Source organism: Portunus trituberculatus, chromosome 50 (genome assembly GCF_017591435.1).
Source record: "Portunus trituberculatus isolate SZX2019 chromosome 50, ASM1759143v1, whole genome shotgun sequence".
NCBI classification, from domain to species: Eukaryota; Metazoa; Arthropoda; class Malacostraca; order Decapoda; family Portunidae; genus Portunus; species Portunus trituberculatus.
In genome coordinates, this window is record NC_059304.1 from 27,272,016 (window position 1) to 27,282,015 (window position 10,000).

The 10,000-nt window shown below is 43.1% G+C and overlaps 1 protein-coding gene and 2 long non-coding RNA genes across 3 annotated transcripts in view; 2 read left to right on the forward strand and 1 right to left on the reverse strand.

Annotated features, from left to right (window-relative positions):
* LOC123500110 lies at positions 1-1,652 on the forward strand. The gene is made up of 2 exons (XR_006673177.1): positions 1-106; positions 401-1,652. It is a non-coding gene; the product is annotated as an uncharacterized LOC123500110 (long non-coding RNA).
* LOC123499935 overlaps positions 1-10,000 on the reverse strand; it is a 133,768-nt gene that overhangs the window by 21,204 nt on the left and 102,564 nt on the right. The gene's annotated exons all lie outside the window — the stretch shown is intronic.
* LOC123500111 overlaps positions 7,232-10,000 on the forward strand; it is a 17,925-nt gene continuing 15,156 nt past the window's right edge. Inside the window, exons 1-2 of the long non-coding RNA XR_006673178.1 lie at positions 7,232-7,369; positions 7,794-7,797. This is a non-coding gene — a long non-coding RNA (uncharacterized LOC123500111). The remainder of the gene's footprint in view (positions 7,370-7,793; positions 7,798-10,000) is intronic.

The window sequence follows — 10,000 nt, forward strand, 5'->3', positions numbered from 1 at the left end:
TGTTCCTGCTGGATATCATCTTCTAGAAGACCGGCTACCCAAGTCAGAGGTGGCTGCTAATAATTTACCTGGGCCCTCAGCTAGGACCAGAAACTAATTACAATAGGTAAGTGTATATTGCACAAAAATACCCATAATTTGAATTGGAAAGTCTTACCACATTATTTTCTTTGTGTATCTATATTTGTAATACAATGGTGCTCTTTATCCATTTTTTTTTTCAATGCCCCCACAGGCATCCTCTTATAAGTCATTAAAGTAACTATCTAACTGTGGGAGCTGTTTCCTTTAAACCATCTTAACATAAGAATAATGAACCAATAACTATAGTGTGAGTAAAGTTGGATAGCTGCTACATATCCAAATTATAATACTTCTAATTTATTATGGATCTTACAAGATGTGATCTGGAACAAGGAACTGGACAATGGAAGAGGCGATTTCACATACCCCACAAAGAAATCAGAATGAAGTCCCATGCGTATTTGTGACGCATCATTGAGGTCTGTGTCCTGCTCCACCGCATACGCAAGGACAGGAACATATTGTTATCGACTTATCAGCTGAGGATAAGGAAAAAAGTATTGATGTACAGTACCTGTGTATCCACACCCCACCACAAGTTGCACCACAAGTCAGCTGACAGACATGGAGGTCTGCACTACATGGATGAGTATGTCGATCTTCACTTCAAGTAAGACTTTCAATCTGTCTAATTGCATGTAAAGATATACAGAATCTGATTAATGTTTTATTAATTAATGTGGGACTATTAGAAAATATTAATGTTTTATATATTTTCTTCAGCCTCCCCATCATAGAAGCCCTTTACATTAAAAAAAACTTGGAGCCAAACCTCAACATACAAAACCTATAGACATGCAAGCGCTCCCAAGTATGAAGCGATGGAAGAACACGCCTACACGCAGCCAAACAGAGGCCGAGCTGACCGTGCTCAGCCATCAGCCAGCCATATGAATATAGCACGCGCTATAGTGCTACCATTCAGCACAACGGCCTACCTGCTATCCACATCCCCCGTGCTGCGTTTGACGCCCCCCACCGCTCCACGCAGAGGCCAACACGTCGAGCCCCTCCAGCTGACCACCGTAGGGAGGCGCTCGATTTGAACGAGCACGGCCAAAAGCAAGCAACAGTAGAGGTGGTGGGAGCTGTACGACAGACGGAAGAAGAAGAGGAAGATGAAGACGAAGAGATTGATGTCGAACACGTAGAAGAGGACGACTGCATGGAGTATGGTGACGAAGCTGAAATACAAGAACATGTGCACGTCAAAACAAAATCAGAAACAGCAGGCACACCTCAGCCCACTCCACTAACACGGCAGACTAGATCATCGACAGCCGCAGTTAACAGAACAGCCCAGCCACCCATTGCAGACCGGGAGAAAACACCAAGAGAAGATCAAGAAACAATGCGCCCGGCTATGGTGATGTTGAAACATCTTAAAAGAACCAAACCACATGTAATACTTTCTCCCATAAACATCAAGACAGTTGAAGAAGAAACGGCTCTACCACCACGTCAACAAGAAGAGTGGTCGACAGTAACGAGACACAAACAAAAAAGAAAATAAATGACCAGCATGGGGGTCTGCCCCCCCACCTTTTTACCTCACTCTGTACTTCTCTCTTTCACCCAAACTATCTCTTCCCTAGCGACCTGGCTAAACTTTTTTTCACTAATCTATCTATCCCCCGAAGAAGGGTGCTACCATTCTCACGTTAACCTCTGAAGTGACAACTACCTCCATAGCTACTGAATAAGGGTCCAGGACCCGAAATCGCGATCTGGTGAAGATGATATCCTACGGGAAACGTGGGTAACTCAGCTTCATCGGTTACATATTTTCTCACTCGGTCAGCTGCTCTATGGAGTATTTTGCCATTGAACACATTTTCCACTTCATATGACACTCCATCTAAATTCACCTTTTTAACCTTATACGGTCCAATCCACTTGAGACCAAGTTTTCTATCAGCTGACGAACCAAACTGTTCCCTTTTTATCCACACCAAATCATCTGCCTCGACCCTTTGGTCCTTCAGGCCAATGTTCGCTCTAGCTAACCACTTCCTGCTATTTGCACGGGATGATTGTCTCACTGCCTTCAAGGCTGTATTAATGTCTATTTCATCGTCCACCTGGGGCAAAGTAGTTCCCACATAGCGAGGAGCATGGCACCGGAAGAAAAGGAAATAGGGCTGTTTGCCAGTGGTCTCGTGTACGGCCGCATGAAGGATCTGCTGACACTGTGTGAGGCACTCGGACCACCTGTGCGGTTGTCCTTTCCCGAGAGACGCTAGCACTGACTTCATGGTTCGATGTAACCGTTCGGTGATAGAGTTCCCACATGGATGGTATGGGGTGGAAAACACCATCTCTATCCCATGCGTACGACAGAGTTCTGTCAACAATTGTGAGCGGAACTCGCACGCATTGTCAGCTAAGAGTACCTTCGGTACCCCATAGTCTCCCAAGTAACTCTTAATAACCCTAACTACCTCCTCAGCGTGTCTGGACCGTAACTTCACCAACTTTACAAATCTTGAAAAGTGATCTATGATGGTTAATACGTACTTATAACCTCCTCTGGCTGGAGTCATTTCAGTAATATCGATACTAATTCTTTCCAAAGGTTGATTTACAGGAGGCAATTCCTGGTATGTCTTTTGTAAAGCTGGTGCAGTTTTACATTGTTGACAAATTATACATTCTCTGATAAATTTCTTTATGTCTGATCTTTGATTTGGCCAGTAAAAATATTCTTCAGCTTTTAACATGGTTTTAGTTGTCCTAAATGTCCAGACTCTTTTCATGGGCCAATACAATAGCTTGTTTCTTTAGTGTCTGGGGTACAACCAATAAATATAGGATGGTTCCATCTTTCTTTTGTTTGGAGTAATATAACACTCCATCGTGAACAATAAACTGATTCAAAATGACAGGGGAGTATCTGGCACGTGGTATTCTTCCTCCTTCTAAATATTCCTTCATCTCTCTCCATCTAGGTTCTGCTATCTGAGCTTGAATGAATTCATCGGTGGTCAAACCTAGAAATGAATCTTGACCTACCACATTTACTACCTGAACAGGGCGACTCAGTTGGTCGGCCACTACATTCTTCCTGCCTGCTTTGTACTCTATTTTAAACTGAAAATCACGCATCTCCAGAATCCATCTGTTCATACGTGGAGATTTTGTTCGTTGGCGAAAAACTGAGACTAGTGGCTGATGGTCAGTTCGAATTAAAACTCGGACACCCCATAGATAATGGTGGAATTTTCTACAGGCTAGTACTACAGCTAACGCTTCCCGATCTGTTGTTGAATATCGAGTCTCCACTGGTCTAAGCTTCTTCGAAAAATATCCTATGACATTTGGTTCTTTCCCATGATACTGCATCAACACTGCCCCTACATGTGTGGCACTACTATCCGTCTCGAGGACAAACTCTCGATTGAGATCGGCTTTTCCTAGTACTGGAGAGTGTATTAGTTTCTCCTTCAGCGTTTCAAAAGCTTTCTGGCATTCACCTGTCCAATAGAACGGCGTTCCTTTCTTTGTGAGCTCGGTTAATGGGGCCAGTATCTTGGAGCAGTTTTCAATGTGTCTTCGATAGAACGACACCATTCCTATAAACCTACGGGTCTCTTTCACGTTAGTTGGAGGTTTCATCTGTTTTACGGCCTCCACATTACTTGGGTCTGGTTTATAGCCTTCTTTTGATACAATGTGCCCGAGGAACTTTACTTGTCTCTGCCCAATGCTACACTTGGATAAATTGAGTTTAATCCCTACAGACGCTAAGTGGCTGAATAATCTATCCAATCTGTGGATTAAGGTGGTATAATCTGTAGCATAAACAATTAAATCATCCAGGTAATTCTTAACCCAGTTTTCTTTAAGTAAGGGAGCTAATGCGTGGTTCATTTGTCGGGCAAATATCGCTGGGGAACAACTTAACCCAAAAGGTAAGCGTCTAAACCTATAAAGCGAGACACCGTCACTGAACGTCGTGAGATCTCTACTCGCCGAGTCCAGTGCTACCTGATAATACGCTTCACGCATATCTAAGGTGGCGTAATAATCATTGCCTGACACACTTTCTACTAGCTCGTCAAGTTTGGGTAAAGGATGAATATCCATGGTTAGTTGTTTGTTTACTTTTCGATAGTCAAGGCAGAGTCTTTTTTCTCCATTAGGCTTATTTACTAATACTATCGGAGATAACCATGCGGCTGTGGAATTCTCAATTATTCCCCTTACCTTCTAAATCATGTAGAATCTGCTGAATAGTTTCTCTCGCTTTCTCTGGGTATCGATAGAGTGGTGTACGACAGGGTGTTGGGTCGTCTACCTGAATGTGGGCTGGATCTGCTTGTATTAGTCCTAATTCGCCAGGATGTACGATGAATAATTTTTTATGTTTCTGAATGAGCTGAAATAAACTAAGCTCTTGTTCTTTCTCTAGATGTGACCAGTCTCGCGAGTCGAGAATTACTTTGAGCTTTTCCCACCGGGTTTGGTTTGTGGGCACACAATCATTTTCTGGCCCGATGGCTTCACTTATTTTAGCGATGGTCAGGGGTGAGTCTTCTATCTCTATTTGTCCCTCGTCTATTATTTCATACTTTATCAGTAAGGTTCCTGGTCGTAACACTAACCTAACTTTGGTGTTATTAATGACGGGGATGAAAACAGTGCGTGTTTCAGTCACTCGCATTATAGTTGGCAATCCATCTTGAACACAGGCATGTTTAGCCTCAATCATTATTACGGTATTAGGTTCCTCACTTACTTTTACTTCCACTAGGGTCGTTTCGTAACAGTCCACTAGTGTTTTAGTTGTTACTCTACCGAAGCGCTGGTTATGAGAAGGAGACTGAGGTTCTTTTCTCACCATCCTGACTTTTCCATATGGTGTTTCCACGAATACTAAGGGATAAACAAGATTGTTCCAATGAATCCGCTTAGCTTGGTGATCTAGAGTGAGAGTTGACTGACCGATCGTGTTCATTCCCAACAATACGTGTGTTCTGAGATATTCATCGGGAACTACCGCTACAGGGGAATCTTTGAACTTTGTTTCACTGGAATTCCCATTTCATTAATTACACTGATCTTAATTAGTGAAACATCACTGCCAGTATCTAAAATTGCTTCGAGTACATGGTTATTGATATCTACGCTGATTACCGGGGATTGTCATAACATCCTATTCCGTGTTGTGTTTACTTTACCGGGGCACGATGGATGGCCGCGCCGACAATTGAGCCGTAAACAATCATAACAGGAGCCAAATTGTGGTCTTTTATACCACTCGGCTATTGCGTGGTTAGTAGCTCGGCAATATGGGCAGTATTTCTCTCTTCTGCGCCATTGCTGTAATCTTTGATCTACCCGGTCTAATCTACTAGCGGGTGGTGTTAATGTGGCGGCCGGGTGGGGTGTAGTCGCCGCCGCCGCTCGCGGGGCAGTCGGTAGGTGGGCTGGGGCCGGGCTAACCGCTCGTACGCTACTCTCTTTCTGAGTCATTACCACCAGTCTTTCAGTATCTAATTTGGTCAGAAACCTAGTTAACGGTACTTTTTCGTCCAGGTACAGTTCTAGTCTTTCCCTGCAGTCTCTCGGCATTCCTTTTATTAGTTTGTGCTTTATCAACCTGTCCTGAGACGGCACGTCATCAGCATCGGTCCTTACGGTAACCAAAGCTAGCTTACATTTCAACCTTGTCATAAATTCGATGGGGTCGTCTTCCACCGAATATTTTAAATCATACAGAGATTCGAATAGCCTTTCGTCATTCTGGTCCGTGAGCTCCTTGGTAAGATATTGCTTAAATTGTGCCCAGGTTACTTCCTTATCCACTACCATTTGCATCAGTAAAGCTAATGGGACTTCCACACGCATTTTAACTATCTGTCGCCTCTCTCTATTATCTGTTGAGCAACTTTCCACCTGTGAGAAAAAAAAACAGCTAACCGGCCAACTCCTACTCCACTCAAGTGACACAGTTCAAGGACGGGGATGTCACGGGGCTTCATGAGGCATTTAACAGGGTTACTCGCCGGCCTCTCCCTGTTCTCTCTAACTTCCTGTAACAAATCGTGGACACAATCACGCAAGGCATCTACCTCCATCTCTAAGTTATTTACTGCCTCCGCGCCTGACGGACTTACCCACGTCATCTGGTTAACTACCACATCATCTTCGGTTTTAACTACTGGTTCATTTTCCTTTTTAGGCGTCCACTCCGCACTTAAGCTCAGAAAATCCGCCAACTCATCCATAACGAAAGAAAAAAAAACCTGACAACTTGTCACAAACTAAAAATGAAAATTGGGTGAACAGTGGCTTTCTGTTTCACCAATACACAACTTGAATTTTCATTATAAAAACAACATATCTTCCTGTGGAGACAATAAGCTAATCACACCAAAATACCAATGCATAAGAAAAAAACTTACAGAAAAAAAACATGCCAGAACATATGAGTCAAATGGGAAATGTAAAAAGAAATTACCCCTAAACTGGAAAAAAAAAATTTTGTCTCCTCTCCTAGCTTATCCGCGCGGATAAACTAGAGGTAGGAGGGTAGCAAGGGGGACCGGCACGGCGCCAACTACCACCCAAAATTAATTACTTGTGAGGGAGTGTGGGTACCCCCATGCTACCGCCGAACCACCAACAAAACATCATGGGGGAAAGGACGAACACCTAACTCTCACTGCTCCTCTTCCTCTTTCCTGTCGCTGTGACCCCATAATGGCCACTCGAAACATGAGGCAAAAATAAGAAATGAACTATAAGGAGAAACACCACTTCACTACGAAACAAGGGGGGGAATAAGCACTGATTACTCCAGTCTCTACGGAGAGTTACGTGGGTCGATATGCCTATATAAAACACATATAAACCGCTGCCACCATCTTTACTGAACCTTCGTGAGGCTCAGTCTCTTGTACTGGGCCTAAGTGAGGCTTAGGCCTAGTAAGGAAAGGAAAGAAAGATGTAACGAATCCAAGGGGGAGGGATGAACACACAAAGCTTAACAAAATAGACCCTTTAATTCAACAACAACCCATCACAGTCATGTAACTTCCTACCTATCCTACCTATATGATGGGAGACCTATGGCGGGGGAAACTGTGGGTAACTCAGCTGTAGATGAGAGGGCGTGAGGGTGCGTGTGGTGGCGTTCCGAGAGGTAAAAATGGCGGCCCGTCCCTCACGGCGTCCTGCTTCTCTCTCTCTCTCTGTCTCTCTGCCGGGTTGGGCCTGCTGTGGTGGAAGTGGCAGAGGGTTCCACAGGGGCGGTGCTCGAGACGAAAGCGAGTGATGTTCTGTTTTATTTATTTATTTATTTATTTATTTTTATTTATTTATTTTTTTTTTTTTTTTAATATCTTAACATTAAGTGACTTCACATATTCTCATGCACGCTTCATTCACACAGGGATCCTATACCTATCTCAAAACTATTGTCCTTTGTCAGGGCATGGGGGAGGGAGGGATAAATCACAATCACACAGGGTGGCTACGTAGTATCACTACGTATTGCATATATACATGAAGGGAAAACATTCACATTAGATCACGCAAAATTGGAAACATACACACTTTCATACTTTTATTTACATAAATATATAGAATAAATACATAGAATAAATAACATAATATATACACATAAATCACAACTCTCTGATTAAATTGGCCTCAGTCAGGTAAATCATCAGTCTATCGACCACATCCGGGTGTTCATCACCCAGGAGGGTGGTTTGCGTTAGCGGGAGGCCGCGACCCCGGCAATACGCCGCCAAGGGCCGCCTCTCCTCACGATAACGCACACAGTGAAGCAGGATGTGCTCGACAGAGAGTGACATTACAGCTGGAACACTGTGGTGGGAAGGCGTTGGCTATGTAGGGGAGCATGTGGGTGGGGAGGGTGCAGCCCATCCTGAGGCGTGCGAGGACCACCTCCTCCCGCCTTGTGGGGCGATTGGAGGAGGCCCACTCGCCCAGGATAGGTTTGGTGGTGTGGAGGTGGAGGTTGTCCCAGTGACTCTGCCACAGGAGTTTTGCTGATGATTTAACAACTGAGAGACATGACTGCAGATCCCGACGGAGGTTCCACGCTCCCTCGAGCTCAGCAGCAGACCGAGCTAGCATGTCAGCCTGTTCATTCCCGCGTATATTGGAATGTCCAGGCACCCAAACCAGTGAGAAGGATTTATGACATGAATTCAGCTTATTAATGATGTTGCCCTGGATTTCATTTGTATCCGTGCGGCCGGACTCTATTGCCTGAAGGGCTGACATAGAGTCCGAAAAAATGACAATTGAATTATGAAGTGAATTTAAAGCATAATCTATGGCTTTATCAATAGCAAAAATATCAGCAGAAAACACCGATGTATGGGTAGGCAGCCGGAACCTGAGGGCACATTCACACGACCACACACTTGCACCCACACATTCACCTGTCTTGGAGCCGTCTGTGTAGAGATGTAGGGATGGAGGGAGGCCAGCGACGAGGGCTCGGAAGTGGTGTTGGAGCTCCGGGCGAATCCACCACGCTCCTCACCTTATAAGGTAGCAGCCATGATGACTGCGCACGCAGCCATACGTCATCTCCCTTCTCCCCCTACAGGGACTCCCTATATAAGAATTCCTAGCTACACATATGAAAGGGAAGATGAGGATTTGGACTAGATAAATACCTAATGGTGGGTAATAATCCCACTCCAGTACTGCTACTCGGTATATATATATATATATATATATATATATATATATATATATATATATATATATATATATATATATATATATATATATATATATATATATATATATATATATATATATATATATATATATATATATATATTTACCTGACTGAGGTTTTTTTTTAAAGCTGTTATACCAATCATGATGTTAAACATTCATCCTAAACGTGTAACAGGAAAAATAAAAAATACGGATATGTAATTATCTTTTTCTTTGAATGAGGAAAAGTCTTGAAAATTAAAGCACTGGGTCATCATCAACATTTTCATGCCTGTGGTGTAAGTCGAAAGTTGTGACCCACAGTTTGGTAGGAAAAACAAACTATGAGAAAAATTACACGGAAGGAGGCCTGACCATTACAGGCTTTCTTTTTTTTTTTTTTTCTTTATGCAATTGAGAGAACTGCCCAGGGCAGCAATATATGAGGTAAACAAGAGGGACCACTGGAACTGCAGTTTTCCTAAAAGATATGAAAGAATTATTCGCAAGTCTAGGACAACTGTCTTGACACATCTCTCTTAAAAGAGAGAGTAGCAGCAGGTAAGAAGTTCCAAAGTGTACCAGTGAAAGGTATGAATGACTGAGAATACTGGTTAACTCTTATATTAGAGATGTGGACAGAATAGAATTGACAGGAAGAAGAAAGCTTTGTGCAGCGAGACCGCAGGAGGAGGGAAGGCATACAGTTAGCAAGTTCAATAGAACAGTTAGCATGAAAAAAGCGATAAAAGATAGAAAGGGGTGCAATATTTCAGCGGCGAGACTGAGGCTGAAGACAGTGAGTCAGAGGAGGGAGTTCATGAGACGAAAAGTTTTTGATTCTACCCTATCTAATAAAGCTGTATGGGTGAATTCCACAGAAAAATGCGAAGAGTTCTCTACTATATATATATATATATATATATATATATATATATATATATATATATATATATATATATATATGTATATATATATATATATATATATATATATATGTGTGTGTGTGTGTGTGTGTGTGTGTGTGTGTGTGTGTGTGCGCGTGCGTGCGTGCGTACTTGTGTGTGTTTCACTGTTTCATCTGCTGCAGTCTCTGACGAGACAACCAGACGTTACCCCACGGAACGAGCTCAGAGCTCCTTATTTGCGATCTTCGGATAGGCCTGAGACCAGGCACACACCACACACCGGGACAACAAGGTCACAA